Source organism: Lepidochelys olivacea, assembly GCF_965140295.1.
Source record: "Lepidochelys olivacea isolate rLepOli2 genome assembly, chromosome: 9".
Classification (NCBI taxonomy): Eukaryota; Metazoa; Chordata; order Testudines; family Cheloniidae; genus Lepidochelys; species Lepidochelys olivacea.
This window is the reverse complement of record NC_140419.1, coordinates 63,245,290-63,265,254: the sequence shown is the minus strand read 5'-3', so window position 1 is coordinate 63,265,254 and position 19,965 is coordinate 63,245,290. Positions and strand designations below refer to the sequence as shown.

General features: G+C 42.6%; 1 long non-coding RNA gene across 2 annotated transcripts; it reads right to left on the bottom strand.

Annotated features, from left to right (window-relative positions):
• Positions 1-2,034: 2,034 nt before the first annotated feature.
• LOC311526600 lies at positions 2,035-19,210 on the bottom strand. 2 transcript variants are annotated; one of them, XR_014713063.1, is made up of 5 exons: positions 18,656-19,210; positions 10,487-10,593; positions 9,868-10,136; positions 8,502-8,576; positions 2,035-4,496 (listed from the first exon to the last, which is right to left on the bottom strand). It is a non-coding gene; the product is annotated as an uncharacterized lncRNA (long non-coding RNA). The 2 variants fall into 2 exon arrangements; XR_014713064.1 differs by having other exon boundaries at positions 2,035-4,493.
• Positions 19,211-19,965: the final 755 nt, after the last annotated feature.

Genomic DNA, 19,965 nt, shown 5'->3' with positions numbered 1-19,965 from the left:
AAAATTGATATGATTTGTAGTAGGGCTGTTAATTAATTGCAGTTAACTCACGTGATTAACTCAAAAAAATTAATTGCAACTAATCAGTTTTAACTGCACTGTTAAGCAATAGACTATCACTTGAAATTTATTAAATATTTTGGATGTTTTTGTTTTAAAATATATTGATTTCAATTACAACACAGAATACAAAGTGTACAGTGCTCACTTCATATTGTTTTTGATTAAATATTTGCTCTCTAAAAATGATAAGCAAAAGAAATAGTATTTTTCAATTCACCTCATACAAGTACGTAGTGCAATCTCTTTATTGTGAAAGTGCAACTTACAAAATGTGGATTTTTTTTGTTACACAACTGCACTCAAAAAACAAAACAATGTAAAACTTTAGAGCCTGCAAGTCCACTCAGTCTTACTTCTTGTTCAGCCCATTGTGAAGACAAACAAGTTTGTTCACATTTACGGGACATAATGCTACCTGCTTTTTATATACAATATCACCTGAAAGTGAGAACAGGCATTCACATGGCACTTTTGTAGCCGGCACTGCAAGGTATTTACATGCCAAATATGCTAAACATTCGTATGCCCCTTCATGCTTCGGCTACCATTCCAGAGGGCTGCTTCCATGCTGATGATGCTCGTTAAAAAAATGTGTTCATTAACTTTATGACTGAACTCCTTGGGGGAGAATTGTATGTCTCCTGCTCTGTTTACCCACATTCTGCTATGTATTTCATGTTATAGCAGGCTCGGATGACAACCCAGCACATGTTGTTTGTTTTAAGAACACTTTCACTGCAGATTTCACAAAACGCAAAGAAGGTACCAATGTGAGATTTCTAAAGATAGCTACAGCACTCGACCCAAGGTTTAAGAATCGGAAGTGCCTTACAAGAGAGGAACGAGGTGTGGAGCATGCTTTCAGAAGTCTTAAAAAAGCAACATTCTGATGTGGAAACAACAGAAACCAAACCACCAAAAAAGAAAGTCAACCTTCTGCTGGTGGCATCTGACTCAAATGATGAAAATGAACATGCATCAGTCTGCAGTGCTTTGGATTGTTATCGAGCAGAACCCATCATCAGCACGGATGCATGTCCTCTGGAATGGTGGTTGAAGCATGAAGGGACATATGAATCTTTAGGGCATTTGGCACGTAAATATCTTGTGATGTGCTGCAACAGTGGCACCTAAATGCCTATTCTCGCTTTCAGGTGACATTGTAAACAAAAAGTGGGCAGCATTATCTCCTGCAATGTAAACAAACTTGTTTGTCTTTGCAATTAGCTGAACAAGAAGTAGGACTAAGTGGACTTGTAGGCTCTAAAGTTTTACATAGTTTTATTTTTGAATGCAGGGTTGTTTTTTTTACATAATTCTACATTTATAAATTGAATTTTCATGATAAAGAGATTGCACTACAGTAGTTCCAATGGGGGAATTGAAAAATACTATTTCTTTTGTTTTTTACCATGCAATATTTATAATAAAAAATAAATATAAAGTGAGCACTGTACACTTTGTATTCTGTGTTGTAATTGAAATTAATATATTTTAAAATGTAGAAAATATCCAAAAATGTTTAAATAAATGGTATTGGTGATGGGTTGGATCACAGAAACCCCCTTGGGACTGCCACCCAATGTGCCAAGACTACTTCTGCCCCAGTCCTTCTTGCCAGCTTGGGACTCCAGAACCCTACCTGAATGTGCCAGATGCGCTTGCCAGCCACAAACACAGACCCAGGTCTGAACCACGTCCCACAAACTGCAAGCTTAACTGAGAGTAGCTTACAGAAGAGTTCCTGCCTTTAACACTCAGATGCCCAACTCCCAATGGGGTCCAAACCCTAAATAAATCAGTTTTACCCTGTATAAAGGTTATACAGGGTAAACTCATAAATTGTTCACCCTCTATAACACTGATAGAGAGAGATACACAGCTGTTTGCCCTCCCCCGACCCCCGCCAAGTATTAATAGATACTCTGGGTTAATTAATAAGTAAAAAGTGATTTTATTAAATACAGAAAGTAGAATTTAAGTGGTTCCAAGTAGTAACAGACAGAACAAAGTGAATTACCAAGCAAAATAAAATAAAACATGCAAGTCTATGTCTAATATACAGATAAAACCTCACCAGTTCCAGTAAGCTTCCTTTTACAGACTAGCCTCCTTCTAGTCTGGGTCCAGCAAGCACTCACACACTCTGGAGTTACTGTCCTTTGTTTCAGTTTGTTTCAGGTATCCTTGGGGGTGGAGAGGCTATCTCATTAGCCAGCTGAAGACAAAAAGGAGGGGTCTCCCAGCTGTTTAAATAGACTTTCTCTTGTGGGTGGAGACCCTCTCTTCTCTCCTATGCAAAAGCCCAGCTACAAAATGGAGTTTTGGAGTCACCTGGGCAAGTCACATGTCCATGCATGACTGAGTTCCTTACCAGCCAAGCCACATTCCTGAGAAAGCTCAGATGTGGATTGGCGTCTCCAAGTTCATTGTTGGCTTAAGGGCTTCTTGGCTGGGCACTTACTGAGAATAGTCTTTTCTCAGGAAGCTGACCAACTGCTTCACTAAAACCTACTTAGAATCAGACAAGTACATAGCCAATATTCATAACTTTGAATACAAGAATGATATATGTATACAAATAGGATGAATAGATTCAGCAGACCATAACCTTTACAGAGATATGTTACATGGCCTATGTAGCATAAAACATATTCCAGTTATGTCATATATACATTCATAAGCATATTTCCATAAAGCCTTATGGGGGGCACTGTCACAGTATTCTATTAGTGTTTAACAGCATGATTAACCTTGATAGCCCTAATTTGTAGCAAATACTTTGATCAGCTCTTCACAACACTGACTCCTCCCCCCCCCCTCCCCCCAAATACTTAGGATGACATTTTGAGAGAGCCATCAACCTGGCCTCTAATTTTGTGTCTGCAGATGCAGGTGCAAGAATGTAAAAGCCCAACTCTCTAATTTGTTGGTGCAAGTATAGTTTGCTCCTGCAATTAGGTAGTGAAAGGGTTTAAGAGTGTGTGTGTGTGTGTGTGTCAGTGAGCACTAAGTATTTTAGAGTACACCATAGACACAGAAAAGCCTGTACCATTGCCTATTGTAAGGCCTCCAAAAACCACCACTCAAAGACCCCGGGGGAAAGAAGTCAACAAGCCTAATGGTGCCATTTTAGTTACTAGATTTTTATTACAAATACATTTTAAAAATAGTTAATGGTACAAATGATTAGTACATATAGATTGTTGCCCCTTTGGCCTGAGTTGTTAGCCTTGCAGGTGAGGTAATATTTTTTATTAGACCAACTTCTGGTGGTGAGAGAGACATGCTTGAGTTACAGTGGGCACACACACTGCTTCTGTCAGTGTTATAGCATTTCATTGACAACTATTTCATCACTGCTCAGTTTAACAGATTGGATGGTGAAAAAATTGGGAGTCAAGCCCACAAGAGGGAAATTGGGAGATGCTGCAGGAAGGAAAGGAGAGGCTTAAGGAAACAAACCAGAATAGCTCCTGAGGTAGACACTATTCCAGGATATAATTATTCGGAATAACATGATTTACATGCTCAAATCGCACTAATTATTCCATAATGAATTCCAGAGTAGTGTCCACATGAGGAGCTATTGTAGAAAAGTTTATCCTACAATAATTATTCTGGTCAATTTTTCCATGTAAACAAGCCATAAAGACACGAAAAGGAGGACAGAGAAGGAGGAGGAACAAAAGCAAAAATAGCCATGGTTTGAAAAGTTAGCATATTTTTCTACGGAGTGAATTCAACAATAAGACACTGGCGTTTACTAAGAGCCATATTTATCTTTGACCTTTCGGCAGACTTACTATTAATATAAGGGAAGTTCCTACAACGGATCCAGAGACGTACTGCATAGAGATCTGTATTTATACCCTGCTTCATAGACCACAACTACAAATAGACTTTAGCCCTCTCCCCAATATGAGTTTGACACCCTTGCTCTATAGGAAACAACCTGTCCTTTAAACACTCTCCCTTATAGGTCTATTGTTTTGTGCATTTTGTTGCTTGTTTGTTTAAATGTAGACTCAATCTGTTCCTACATAACTTGAAATGCTAAGTTATAATTTTCAGATGCCGTTGTGCAATTGCAGCTCTCTCTCTCCCCTTTGCTGGGCAGGCATTTTCTAAAAAGAGTTCTGAGTGCTAGTATTGTTCATGGATGGGCAACTGGCAACTTTGCGTCAAAGAACCAAAACCCACAAGATGGACAGTTTCAGATGCATTTTCTGACGGAGAACACTGATTTGTAATTTGTGATTTGTAAGAGGTCTGATGACTGTCTTAAGCCTGATGAAGTGGTTGTTGCTGGGCAGATGCAAACTGTATAATTCACTTTCTGTTCCATTATGTCTCTTTTTAAAATTGCGATTGTTTCTTCATCCAGATGAAGGCACGGCAGAGTTTTTATTCACTGTGTAAGTCCCCATCTGCTAATGGAGAAGGAAAGGAAATCTTCTATTAGTATCGCCATATTCAATCAATTCAGCAGTTACTCATTTCCTTTGGCTCTGGTGGTTGCTGATTCCCGGCCCAAATTCCAAACAGTCCTGACACTTGACATTGACTATTAGTCACAGATGGTTCCCTGAAGGGGCCTCAGCCAGAAGCAATGGGTGCATTATTATACAGAATCAAAAAAAGTCAAATACAGGTAATGCATTAGGAAAGGAATAGATAATAAGACACAAAATACCATAATAATGCTATATATGTCCACACCTTGAATATTGCATGCAGTTCTGTTTGCCTCATCTCAAAAGAGATATATTAGAATTGGAAAAAGTACAGAAGAGGGCAACAAAAATGATTAGGGGTATGGAGCAGCTCCCATATGAGGAGAGATTAAAAAGACAGACTGTTCAGCTTAGAAAAGAGACAGACAATTAAGGGGGAATATGATAGAGGTCTATAAAATCATGACTGATGTGGAGAAAGTGAATAACGAAATGTAATTTACTCATTCACATAATACAAGAACCAGAGGTCACCCAATGAAATTAATAGGTAGCAGGTTTAACACAGACATAAGGAAATACAGTGCTTCTTCACACAACACACAGTGGGGGGAGGGATAGCTCAGTGGTTTGAGCATTGGCCTAGCTAAACCCAGGGTTGTGAGTTCAATCTTTGAGGGGGCCATCTAGGGATCTGGCCCAAAAATTGGGGATTGGTCCTGCTTTGAGCAGGGGGTTGGACTAGATGACCCCCTGAGGTCCCTTCAAATCCTGGTATTCTATGAACCTGTGGCACTCAGTTGCCATGGGATGTTGTGAAGGCCAGTATAACTGGGTTCAAAAAAGAATTAGACACATTCATGAAGGATAGGTCCATCAATGACTAGTAGTCAGTATGGTCAGGGATGCAACCCTATCCAGGGGATGGATCACTTGATAAACTGCCCTGTTCTGTTACTTCCTTCTGAAGCACCAGGCATTCAGCCACCATTAGAAGCAGGATACTGGGCTAAATGGACCATGGCTCTGACCCAGTATGCCTGTTCTTAGATTGTAAATCTATTGAGGAGAGTCCAATGAGGTCATCCCAGAACAGCAAAGAGAGTTACCAGAACCCTAGGGAGGAAATAATAATTCCACAATTTCTACAAGTCACAAGATAGTTGTGGATGTCAGTAATTTGACCCCAACCCTGCTATGGAAATGTCACAGCAGTGAGAGAATGGCAGATTTAATTATTACAAGTGACTAACTGATTGCATTACATCACTGACAAGCTAATTTCCAGCCACTGATTAGTTGGAATACTTTTGCCAGGTATCCCCCCCAACCCTAATCTTCGGTTTTGGTGCTGGCTTTTCATATATTTTCTAGCTGCCATATATTTTCTGATATTTATTCATAATCATCCAGCTCACTGAACCCACCCAATATTTAACCAACTGAAGAGAAATTTTATTGAAGCCCCATCCTGCAGAAAGCAAAAAAATTAAAGGGACATACTTTGGCCTTTGGACATACAATTAAAGGGACATACTTTGGAAGTTTTTTGCCTACTTCTAAGTAACAAAACAAAACAAAACAACAAAAATTGTATCTGAAAGATTAGCAAAAAAATAAGTTTCTCTGTTATTTTTTGCTTGTTTATTTAAGGTATTTGACATTAATTTAGAGAAATATGTTTGTAAAACCACAAAAATTGGCAGGGGGACCTAGGGCAGGAGCTTTAAATGCATCTTTTGAAATTCACTAGGTTTCCAGTTGACAGTGCCCCTTTAAACAATGTTTGATTTGTAAAGACAGTTGAAGAGAGGGGAAGAAGAGTGGAGTTGTTACTGAAAAAAAATATGAGCAATGGCAGGAGAAGCATTAGCATTTGTAAAGAGAGTGTTAACTAGAACAGTAATTGGCATGGATTCTTTTTCCCATGTAAAATGTGTAACAGCTACACACATAAAGTGCTGTTATAATTTGTCTTACCAGTGAACATTAGTCTGACTTATTTGACCTCAAGTATAAAAGGATGCTAAGTGCTGAAGGCTGGAATGTCATTGCCATGATAACACTGTCCAGAAGCTGTTTTGAGCTATTACTGATGCTCAGTGTTATCTCTGGCACGCCAAGGTTGTTAACACAAGCACAGAATGCAGCGAGCTATTTCAGCAGACCTCCATGTGATTTATAAAGCGCGGCCACCAGCACAGTTCAGTGACAAAGGCACTCGGCCAGGTGTATTGCCCTCAAGGCACAGTACTAGTGCCCTGGCTCCGTGGTTACAGGTACACTAACACCTGAGCGTCCCATGGCAGGAATTTCTGCTGTCTTCTCGGCCGTACAGAGGGCTAAGGGGAGGTACCCTGACATTTCTAACTGAGACAAACAACTTGCATACTGCCGGACATGTTTTATGACGACATCTACTTGTTACCTTCCCTTGTATTATACTCCAGTTGTCTCAGACAAAACTTCCTCTTATCTGGCGTTAAGTCAGGATGTCCCTGAGATAATCTTTTAGAGAATGTTCCCACCCACCACAGTATCTGTTGCTACTTAAGAGTGCCTGGGTTTTAGCAACCCTAGCAATACAGTGAACTTGTAAATATCTATTTTAATACATGACCTGATTGTGGTTCACAGCCTCTGGTTCAGACCTCAGGTCTTGCCCCAGGCTCAGTGCTCCAGGCTCTCCTCTCCTACACTCTGCTCTACTTCAGAAAAAGCAGCAGCAGGCTCTTCTTCTCTTGCAATTTTAAGCGGAACTCTCCATTGAAATGAATGAAGAATTAAACTGAGGGTGCAATATGGCCTTGAGGAAAATTTCTTTCAATGCGTTATGAGTACAATGTCCTTTCCCCTAGAGCGTGGCTGGGTTAAAGGAAAAGTGAGGTAGTTAGCTAGCACAAGTGTCGCATCTGCAAAAGCACCTAAATGACTTGCGCACATAATTCACTTTTGAAAATGGGATTTAGGAACCTCAGTCTACGTCTACATAGGGATAAAAGCCCCACAGCTCAGCCCACAGCTGCCTTGGGCTCGCAGGGCTCAGGATGAGGAGCTAAACATTTCCATCTGTAGACATTCAAGCTCAGGCTGGAGCCCAAACTCTTTAGACCCTCCATCCTTGCTGGGTCCCAGAGCCAGGGCTCCAGCCTGAGCCCGGAAGTCTACACAGCAACTGCTGCCCAAACCCTGCAAGCCCAAGATGGCTGGTGCGGGCCAGCTGTGGATGTCTAGTTGCTCTGTAGACATACCCTTAATGTCTACCAGTGTTCTAAAAGGAGATGTACATTTCTTTTCATATATTTTGTCTTTGGAGACAGCTTTGCAAATAACCCAGACAAACCAGGTAATTTCTAAGCATGGGCACCGCTAACTAAACAGAACATAAAGTGAATCTTCTTGTTTGTGCTAAATACAGCTTTAGAGCCACTGGCCCCTCTGGGGCAAGGTGCAGCACTACATTGTTCCAGGAACAGCTGAAGGAGGGATTGGGCTGGGATGTTTGTTCCTGCTTCCGACACACCCCAGCTGGAGCAGTTTGAACCCCTGAAGATGCTTGCAGGGAGCAGTCCCACACTTCTCTTAGCTGGGGGACTGGAATTAAGTCTGCTCCTTGTGCCAGTCGTTCATTTTGGAGGGAGGAGACTCCTTGCACCTTTCCTTCTGCACACCCACAAGAGGGCCAGGCACAATTTAGTCCTTCATGAAGGCTCATTTTCACCATAAGAACCAAATCCTGATCCAGCTGAAGTCAGCAACAAAATTCCCCAAGGATTTCGGCTTTAAATCCCATTGGGTACAAATATGTAAAACAGAGAAACTGATATGTGCAGCTGTGATCAGTTTCTAGAAGACAAACCCATAGTGTTATTTTAGGTCACACCTTCCCCATCTTTTTGATATAACTCATAGCATAGATCCACCATGAACCAAATACAGTTCTGTGATCAATGGCAAGGAAGTTGCAATCCTTTTACTCACCCATTACTAGACTTACGACAGCAGTTCTGACAGCAACTCCCAAAATGACTCCGTCTGAAACCACAGCTGAAGAATCTGTGTGAAGAAACAACACTTTCCGATCAGCCACTCTTTGAACCTCACTTGTGGAAAATGTCCCAAGAGAGAAATAGCCTTTTTCCTTTAAAACAACAACTTTGCGATCTGCCCTTTCAAGTTTGAATATTAAGTGCTGTTCTACAAGATTTTTTTAAAAAAAACCTGTTGCAAGTTGTCTCTCTCACACTTGTAAACATTACTGCCCCCAACTCTGTTGTCGTCCAGGTCTAGAAAGGCCAGATGTCCAAATTTTTCCATGACTCCTGCAGTTTTGATTAAGCCAGACTGCCTTGGTTTCAGTACAACCAAAGAGGGCAACAATTGTCCTTTTCTGCTCACTCGACTCCCCCAGTGCTTCCTCATCTGCCATCACTCAGCTCCCACCTATATACACTGGTACCTGCATTCTCCCACCTTTTGTGCTTTCACTTCTGGTACAATGCACTAGTAGAATGATCTCTGAGGCGGGGCTTATGGTAGTTTATTTAGTTAGCTAAAAATAAATCACTTATAAAATAAAGGGTGATGCTACTGCTGTATTCTAGCCAGGCTGTATTCTCGCTCTCTAAAACTGGTGCATATCTCTATTTGCAAGCCAGAGTCTATTACTGCCACTAGGTAACATGGCACTGCATAGTGACCTATAGGATGGGTGGCAATTTTAAACATCCTACTTACTTACTTCTATAGCACATAGAAGACAAAGCTTTACTGAGATTTTAAATTAAAGAGCCCCCAACTCCAAAGTCTTCCCACAGTTCAGTGGGTTTGGTCTAATTTTTATTTTAAACCATATCAAAATATTTTCACATGAAAATGCATCATTTAAGTACAGATAACCAATACTGGTGTCAAGCTATTTCGAGAGGATTTATACTCCTAGCCTGGGTTGGGACCATTTATTTAAATCACTTATTCCTGGGCTCTCAGTTGGGTAATTATTTTTTGTTGGCACTTGGGGCCATATTACACCATCCTTTTTTAAGCTTAAACTTGATGGCACCAGTGGACCCTTGTTTAGGAGTGCAATCACTCCTACATTTGCTGAAGTCACTTAAGAGCATCAGAGCTCTGAAATGACCCATTGAAATACTGAATTGCATAGATGTGCACCTGAGATGAACTTATGGGTGTATTTTTTAAAATGTAGCCCATTATTGAATAAACACCTATCATTGCGCGTGCACACACACACACAATTTCATAAACTCCGAAGAAGCATGAAGTTAATTCCCATAATTAAAACAACAAAAACTATAAAATACTGCAAAGAGAAATTCCCACTTACCACTGATGGCCAATTCCAGGGAGGTTTCATTCTCACTAACTTCACTGGTAACTTTACAGGAGTAACAGCCACTATCAGCATGTGTTGCATTCAGTATGAGAAGTACATTGTTTTCCGAGAGAGTTGGTAGTGATCAGTCCCAGGGAGAGGCTTATGGTCCTTACTCCACAGATAGGAATCCACCCTACCTACTGTCACGTTACAGACCATTTCAGTGGTGCAGCCCGCCAAGGAAGAGTTCCTAAAGAGTTCCGACTTGGATAAGGGCTCTGGAAAAGAGGGAACGTTTTGCGACCATTATTCCTAAACACTAAAAAATGCAACAGCATTTTCCAAGAATGACTTAAAGATATCACTTAACTATTAATAGACACTATCTTCAGTCTTAAAGGAATGTGTTTCGATAGCACTGGATGGCACAACGAGTTATGCAATGTTGATCTTTATTAGCAGCGTATGCTAAATAAATAAATCATTACTAATGCAATATTATGATTGAGCTTTAAAAAATGTAAATCAAGTCATTTCAATTATGGCTCCCATAGCATCCTTAATGCTCCTGCCTTGTAGTATGGTACATTATATTACAGTTCTGAACATGTCAACTTTAATGTCTTACTAAGCAGCTTGAGCCATTTGCTGTAGGAATCAGAACTTTGATTTTGCCCGTGAGAAAATTCCTCCCACCCGCGACCATGAGACTGCTAGAAGATGGCACTTGAGACTCTGAAAAGATAAATGAACAGGTGAAGAATATAAATGAAAAGCCTTGTTCACTCTTTTTTCTGTATTTAGGCCCCAGTTCAGGAAGTCCATGGGAATTAAGTGATTCCAGCTACGAACCTAATTAAAGAAACATACAAAAACATCCATTTTAGCAGTTTGAGATTATAAAATGGGAAGAAAGTAAGGAACTAATAACATGTAAATAAAAAAAATCTAATTTATTTTTAAGATGGTACAAATGATTATTACACACTCAAAGGTATATTAATGGAGATAAAATAAAGTATTTTTCTCATAAATTTTTGCTAAATCTAGCTACTATCAAATGTTTTATGAAGTCCTTTGGTTTGTCAATTTAAATTTGACCCACATTTTACATTTTGTTAAAACAAGTATAAAACCTAAAACTAGAATAATTGTTTTTAAAATTCCAATGAAACAATTTCAAACAAGTAACTTTCCCGTGTGTTATGTTCACGGCATACACGTAAAGAAGTTAGATAAAAACAAATACTCTTACTGGAAGGTTGCCACTTAAAACTAAAGTTATTTCTTAGAATTCAGAATGCTAACACACCAGAACCAACAACAGAGAGACAAAGCAGGCTACTCCCTTAAAAAACAGAAGCACAATTCACTCCACCTCTTTCTAAATTATCTGTCCACAGACTGACTCTGATCAGACTCTTCCCTACAGAGCCCTCATCTACAAGTACAGCCAGAAAAACCCCAGAGAATGTAAAGTGATAGATCACAATTTTGACATGGATTTCAATACACCACACTCTGCAGTATATGAAACCCAAACACTAGCAAAACTAGAAAATGAGAAAGCCAAACTGGCTTAATAGATGGTCAGTATCCTCGCTGAGATGACTGCAAAAAGAAATGGAGAATAAAGACAGATGGGGCAAATTTTAAAAATTCTTTCATTTTTAATAAAGTGTTGTCAGTACCATTGACACAGGAATGAATAAAACATGATTTTTGGACAGTGTATCTAGAAGCAGTGTTTATTTCTTCTTTGTTGTTTTAGCTGTTTTAGACTATGTGTGTAACAGCCCAGGAATCCTGGCGTTAGTCGTGCTGTTGCTAATGTATGAACACACTTATCAGAATAAATAGGCTTCCAGGAATAAATTATGTGTCAGAGTTTAAGGCCAGTCAGGACCACCAGTTCATCTAGTCTGGCCTCCTGTCTATTGCAGGCCACCAGCATCACCTACTATCTGCACACTAAACCCAACAACCAAATGAGACCAAAGTATTCCAGCCCACAGGAGACTAAACGGCTACATCCCATAGGCAGACAAAAAGAGGGACAGAAGCCCACTAGTGCCTGAGACCCCCACAATGGCAGGAAAATGGTGAAGTGAGCTATACCCAGATAATCCTTGTTAGGATATAGATATTCAGGCCTGTCTGAAAAGGCCTATACTCTAAGGATTTAGGTGTATTCTTATCACTTGGCTAATTATAGAGGTATAAAAGAAAGAATCAAAATCACTATCTGCTGGTGTAAGGGCCTTCTCTTACTGCGACAGTCTGAGGCCCTGTTCTTAGGCTAAGGCCTTTGGCTAAGCAGCAGAGGCAGCCATAAGCTGGGAAGCGAACAAGTCACATCCTCACATTCCAAACTAGTCACATTGAAAGAAGGTGCTATTGGGCTGTTAGGCACTATCAGGACAGGATTGTATTCCTATCACCTCCAGAGAAAGGGAAGTGCCTAGAAAATGTAAAAGGAAACTTAGTTTGATAGCATCCTGTCTGGCAAGAACTCACTTATCAATAGCTGGGATGTGAAATCCTCACTTCTGTATTGTTTTGTCATTATAGTTCCCACTTTGCTATTGTTTGTCTGTATAATCTCTCTGATTCTGTGATTGTTCCTGTCTGCTGTATAATTAATTTTGCTGGGTGTAAACTAATTAAGGTGGTGGGATATAATTGGGTACATAATCATGTTACAATATGTTAGGATTTGTTAGTTAAATTTCAGGAAAATGATTGGTTAAGGTATAGCAAAGCAGAACTCAAGTTTTACTATATAGTCTGCAGTCAATCAGGAAGTAGGGGGCTGGGGGTGGGCATGGGCATGTGGGTGAGGGAGATGGGAACAGGGAATGGGGGTAAGAAAATTGGAATGATGTTTTGCTAAAGGGGGAAATGGGAACAGGGAATGGGAGTAAGGAAGTTGGAATCATGTTTGGCTAAGGGTAGGAATGGGAACAGGGACACAGGTGTAAGGCTCTGTGGTGTCAGAGCTGGGAAGGAGGATACTAAGGAAGGAAACTGGAATCATGCTTGCTGGAAGTTCACCCCAATAAACATCGAATTGTTTGCACCTTTGGACTTTGGGTATTGTTGTTCTCTGTTCATGCGAGAAGGACCAGGGAAGTAAGTGGGTGAAGGAATAAGCCCCCTAACATCTTGGTGCCGTGACTCGGATGCATCGCATTGGATAGGTGAGTGGCAGCCTGTAAGTCCCCCTCCCCAACAGTCCGCGCAGCTGCTTGGAGGGGGTATCGCGAACTCTTGTGATGGTAGTTGCGGGTTCTGGCAAGCCAGGGTAAAGGATTTTTTGGATAAATGGATAAGGGAGAACCAGGGCCCATACCAGGTACAGGGGTCAACCTGGGATGAGATTAAAAAGGAAATGGAGGAAGTGTTAGGGGACCCAGAGGTATGGGGGGTGGCTGAGGAGCCCACCCTCCTTAGTATATGGGTAGTGGAAGAAGGTCCCTGCCCATGGGGGCTGAATGCCTTCCAGGGAAAGGAGGCACTTCAGTCCGCTTGTGAGCGGTTTGAAGTAAGGGCAGCATTATGGAAGCTGCCAGTAATCTTTCAAGTTTGGTGCTGCTTCAGCAAGGGCTGCTGAAGGGTTGTAAATTAGTTAGGGGTAGTGAAAGATGATTTGGCTCAAAAGGGTTATAGTCAAAAGCAGAGTTAACAGACCACCTTTAGAGACAGGATCTGGGACTTGGTCCTGGGGGAGTGGAAAAAAAAAAATTTCAAAGTGCAACCTGCCTTTCCACACTCTTTTGTTTTTCTGAAGTTTTAATGGAGGGTACTTTGGATACTTATGTGAGATGTCAAGAAGGAAGTTTTTGTTTAATGATAAAACCCAGTTATATAAATGTAACTGTATGTGCAACTCTGTGCTGTTACATTGGATGGAAGCTTGGTAATTAAATTATCCAAGGGGGTCAGGTAGAGTGGCTACTACCACCACTATGCTTCTGTCTACAGAAGCCTTTACAGCTATTCTGAGGGAAAATGGGTCCTTTTCCCACAGAAATGGTCTATAAGGGACTGCTGCAGGCAGCAGGCGGAGAGAGAATCTGATCAAAATTATTTGACTTTTGGGTAATGTAATCAAAATCACGAAAGGATGGAAGGGGTTTCTCTTGGAACTTAACTTGGCTGCGCCTGGTTGTGTCTAGTTGTACAAGATGGAAGTGTAATTGGGGTACAGTTGTGTAAAAAAGAGTAATCACAGTGCAAAGGATGTTAGGCAAAACAGAATTTTGTGTGTGTGTGCACAGGTAAAAGAAAAGGAAAAGGGGAGGAATGATGGGAACACTGAGTCTTGGGATGGCTCTCGGGGATCAGATTGTTGCTTTGGTGGGTGTGCATGAGAACTCTGTGGGCACGGGGGAGGCAGTTACACCTTGTGTAAAATTAATATGGCTAATATAATGTTACGGAGGTTAAACTATACGGAAGGAATGTGCATTTTCCCAGGACGTGTGCAGTGTATATTGGAGAAGGGGTAAAAGAAATGCAAATAAAACATGGTACTTCATTAAAATCCTAATAGTGCTCCAAAAGGGGCCACAATAGGTTGTGCTTTCTTTTTCAGATCTGTGAGTGTTTTGGAGCAGGAGATGAAAGTGGAAAGTAATCAGAACTCTGGTGGAAGTAAAATGTTTCCCTTTTAAGACAGTGTCTGAGCTGCTAACAGCTTTGGATCCAGAAGCAAGCTAGTAAGCCTCTGTGTAAATGCAAATTATCTAGCTGATGGGCACAAAGGAGCTGCAAATAATGAATACATCGGGTCAGCAAACAAGCTACTAGAAGACTCAGATTATGGCTCTCCAGGAAAGGGAGGTGAAAAAAACAAGTCAAGCCTGAAAATAAAGGGGACAGGTTAACCTTAAGGGGTGTGTGTGTGTGTACAGTGCTAAAATCTGAAGCTCTGTCTCAGCTATTACCTGAGAATAAACTTAAAGCTTGGTACAGCAGAGAAACTATTGCAAACTCGGTCTGTTGTACAAGAGGGGAAACTGAGGTACACCATCTCATGAATTTCATAAATGACCAGTGAGTGAGGTAATTCACTAGCCTGACTATAGAACAAAATAAGGACAGCCTGGAGGTAATTCTTCTGTTTTTCCTGCTATTAGCAAGGAAATTTGTAAAGGAAGGTGGTATTATTATTATTAAGCAATAATCTGTCCCCACCAGGGGGGTGGAAATTGTTTCTTTCGTTTTTCAGACACTCTACAAGCAAGCTGGTGCCAGCGGAAGAATAACTCAGAATACCATGGATCTATGTTTCGTGTTGTTTGTCTGTGGTGTTTGTCTTGTTGCTAGCATTGTTGTGTTTTAATGAACAGAAAACCTCATGACATGGGTGGGGGATGGCTTCAAAAGGCTGACCCTGGGGGAAGATGTGTATGGGAATGCAAAATGCTCAACTAGGAGGCCAGCATCTGTGTAATAGCTACCGTGGTACCTGGAAATGGAATGGCAACTAAGGTGGCCCCCACAAGCCCTATGGAAATAATGAGAAGGGGAGGAGCTCACTGGGAATTAATGGAGGGGTGTGTAAAATAGTGTAAATCAATAGAAGATGTTTGGATGTGCCCCTCTCCTATGACTATAGAGGAGCAGGATCAATGGCCTATGCAAGGGGTGGACAATTGGGTGTACTGTGTATAAGGTGTTTTGCTGGGAATGTACACATTACTGGGGGCACAATTACACCAGCCCATAACCAAACTACACCCATCTATATGCTGCTATATGGACTTTGGTGCACAAATGGATCTGTGAATCTTATTGCTGTGAATAAGCCAGGGCTTACTGCCTGATTCCATACCAAGTGGTCAAGCTGGTTTGGACAATATCCCATTTCTCTGTGAACATTCAATGGACTTATGATATGGACAAAAGCAAGCAAAACCTCCAAGGGCAACTTGTTGCAACTGCCAGCAACTGGACACAAGATCGTGACCCCATCGAAGGAGGAGAGGCAGTGTTTTGGGGGTGTCTCGGATGTTGGACCATACTGCAGTGGCCAGGACTCAGTGTTGCTGTGGATTTTGTATTGTTAACTGTACTTATGTTACGTTGCATATGGGAGATAATCTATAAGTAATGTAATAAGCCCTCCAAACCCTGCAGTGTACTAGACAACCCAGACACAACCTTCTCAGGCCCACTCTAATGGGAAGTCTGGAACACTAATTGGAATAGGTGTGGTATGCCCGTACGAGAGAAGGTGCAGGGCACTATACTACACAAAGGGCAGTGGGACAAATGGAATATCGACACCTTCCACCTTGATGCCTGGCCCTATCAGGAAATGTGTCTCCATATGTCCTATGCTTTTCCAGGGATACCTGGGCAGGAGGATCCCAAAAGAAAAAGAAAAAAAAGGGGTGGAGTGTTAGGATATAGATATTCAGGCCTGTCTGCAAAGGCCTATACTCTAAGAATTTAGGTGTATTCTTATCACTTGGCTAATTATAGAGGTATAAAAGAAAGAATCAAAATCACTATCTGCTGGTGTAAGGGCCTTCTCTTACTGTGACAGTCTGAGGCCCTGTTCTTAGGCTAAGACCTTTGGCTAAGCAGCAGAGGCAGCCATAAGCTGGAAAGCGAACAAGTCACATCCTCACATTCCAAACTAGTCACATTGAAAGAAGGTGCTATTGGGCTGTTAGGCACTATCAGGACAGGATTGTATTCCTATCACCTCCAGAGAAAGGGAAGTGCCTAGAAAATGTAAAAGGAAACTTAGTTTGATAGCATCCTGTCTGGCAAGAACTCACTTATCAATAGCTGGGATGTGAAATCCTCACTTCTGTATTGTTTTGTCATTATAGTTCCCACTTTGCTATTGTTTGTCTGTATAATCTCTCTGGTTCTGTGATTGTTCCTGTCTGCTGTATAATTAATTTTGCTGGGTGTAAACTAATTAAGGTGGTGGGATATAATTGGGTACGTAATCATGTTACAATATGTTAGGATTTGTTAGTTAAATTTCAGGAAAATGATTGGTTACGGTATAGCAAAGGAGAACTCAAGTTTTACTATATAGTCTGCAGTCAGTTAGGAAGTAGGGGGGTGGGGGTGGGCATGGGCATGTGGGTGAGGGAGATGGGAACAGGGAATGGGGGTAAGAAAACTGGAATGATGTTTTGCTAAAGGGGGAAATGGGAACAGGGAATGGGAGTAAGGAAGTTGGAATCATGTTTGGCTAAGGGTAGGAATGGGAACAGGGACACAGGTGTAAGGCTCTGTGGTGTCAGAGCTGGGAAGGAGGATACTAAGGAAGGAAACTGGAATCATGCTTGCTGGAAGTTCGCCCCAATAAACATCGAATTGTTTGCACCTTTGGACTTCGGGTATTGTTGCTCTCTGTTCATGCGAGAAGGACCAGGGAAGTAAGTGGGTGAAGGAATAAGCCCCCGAACAATCCTGGCAAGTGAAACACCCTCCCTCCTCTCCCTCCAGGATCACCGCCAATCTGTCCTGGAGGGAAATTCCTTCTTTACCCCACATTTGGCTATCAGTCAGACCCTGAGTATTGAGCAAGAACCAGCCAGCCAAGCACTTGAGAGAGAGAACACCCAGTACCACCTCAAAATACTGGCCCACCCTGTCCAATGTCCCATCTCCAACTATGGCCATTTTTGATGATTCAGAGGAAGAAGTCCACCCTCCCCCAATACAGTCAGCACTCAAATATAAATCAAAAGAGGAAGTTTAGATATAAAGAACTACAGACCATGTGATGCAAATACTCATTCAAGTGCTTCCTTTTCCCCATAGGGACTCCCATTATCATTGACTATTTCAACACTAGGCAGAATTACCTACCTGAAAACTGCCTTTGTATTTTAAGGAGAGAAGCTGTGCGTATTGTTTTATTGCTCAAGTGCCAGTAAAATCCGTACCTAGATTTTGATAAGTCACCCCTCAAAATAATCAATACCATGGTAAATATGGGCAAACCTGAGATCTAGAAGCAAGATTTAGTGAGTCAAAATTTCACACAAGAGCAACTGGGGTGACACTCAAAAAAATTAGAACCTGTCCTGTTCCAAAGCTAAATGTAACCAATGTCTGATACATCTAGACCAGTGGTTCCCAAACTTGTTCCGCCGCTTGTTCAGGGAAAGCCCCTGGCGGGCCAGGCCGGTTTGTTTACCTGCCGCGTCCGCAGGTTCGGCCGATTGCAGCTCCCAGTGGCCGCGATTCGCTGCTCCAGGCCAATGGGAGCAGCTGGAAGTGGCGGCCAGTATGTCCCTCGGCCCGTGCCATTTCCCGCAGCCCCCATTAGCTTGGAGCAGCGAACTGCAGCCAGTGGGAGCCACAATCGGCCAAACCTGCGGAAGCGGCAGGTAAACAAACTGGCCCGGTCCGGCAGGGGCTTTCCCTGCACAAGCGGCAGAACAAGTTCGGGAACCACTGATCTAGACAAGTCATCTTCAGAATTAAATGACAAAAATACCACAGAAATTAGTTCCCCTCTATGTCACACATGCAACAATTCCTCCTGCCCCACTCCCAGGAATACTGTGCTGAAGTCCTTTTTTGGGAGGTAAAGGTTGGAGAAATAGACCAAACCTGATATATAATGTGGATCCTTCTCACCACCTGAAGTAATGTAGGTGGTGTAAGAATGCAGTCTGTGACAGTGCAGGGTCAGTATGTACAATATATGCCTATTACTTCTCTGCAGAATGTCGGCCGTGAAATCCTAGAGAGCAAAAAGCTGACATGAAATTAGCACAAGAGTGGAGGAAAGATTCATGAACATGGCACTTACCTATAACTTCCAACTGGATCCATTTGCCACTCTTGTCCTCCTCTTCTCTCCTTAATCTGTACAGGCCACAATCTGCTAGTTGCAATTTCAGTCCCAGGGACCAGTTGGACATGTTAAATACAATACAATCCTTATACGCTGGTAAGATGTCCAGTTTCCATGATTCCACATAATAAAGTACGACGGACAGTTCAGTGATATTTTCATTTTGTTTATACTCCCACCATACAACCCCAGTGGTGTCAATGTGATCTGGTCCAGGGAACACCACAGTGCAGCCCACGGCACCAACCACCCTGTCTCCTGTTGGTGCAAGACCAGTGGATTGACATGCAGAAACAATCCCCACTGCAAGAACAGAACAGTATTATTTAAGGTTACACTCAGTTACTATGGTGAAATAGAAGCCACCCCTCAATTAAAGTTGTAACCTGCCTTCCATTATAAGCCAGATTTTGCCCCCTCCCACCTATAAGATAATTTTTGCACCACATTTTTCATGTAACCATTATGATAGTTGTTTGTTAAGCACAGTCAACGTGTGGTGCAGTAAAAGAAAATTAATCATCGTCCAGAGTCTTTGGCAGAGGAAGATTAACAGTAAAACACAGGGGGCCCTGGCACAGGGCCCCTGCAATGACAAGGGGCCCCAGGGCCGGGCAGCTGCAGGGGCAGAAGCATGGTCCTGGTGGCTCCTGGGGCTCCAGTCCTGCTGCAGGCTCCGCACCCACCGGCAGCCAAGCTCCCTCCTCCCCCCACCTTTCCCGAGTGTGCCACGTTCCCACCCCTTCCCCTCCCTCCCAGTGCTTCCCCCGCCACCAGACAGCTGTTTGCCAGCACTCACGTCACTCCGGGAGCAAGGGGGAGGAGCGGGGCCACAGCGTGCTCGAGGGCGGAGGCGGAGAAGAGACAGGGGCAGGACCGTGGGGAAGAGGGTGGAATCGGGGCAGGGTGGAGCAAAGGTGGGGCCTCCACATCCCCCCACACATATCCCCTCCCCCAGCCCCCTGCCATGAGCTGCTCAGGGCAGGTGGCTGGGCTGGGGAAGGGGGCTGGGAGCACCCCCATGACCCCAGCCCACACCCCCAGGCCCCTGTCCTGACTCCTGCACCCCCACATCCCCACCTGAACCCATCACACCAAAAGGGAGCTGCCCCAGGTAAGCGCTCCACACCCCAACCTCCTGTCCCAGCCCTGAGCCCCTTCCTGCATCCTAACTCCTGGCCAGACTCTGCACCCCAACCCCCAGCCTGCTCCTGCACCCAAACTCCCTCCCAGAACTGGCACCCCCAGTCATGACTCCGATACCT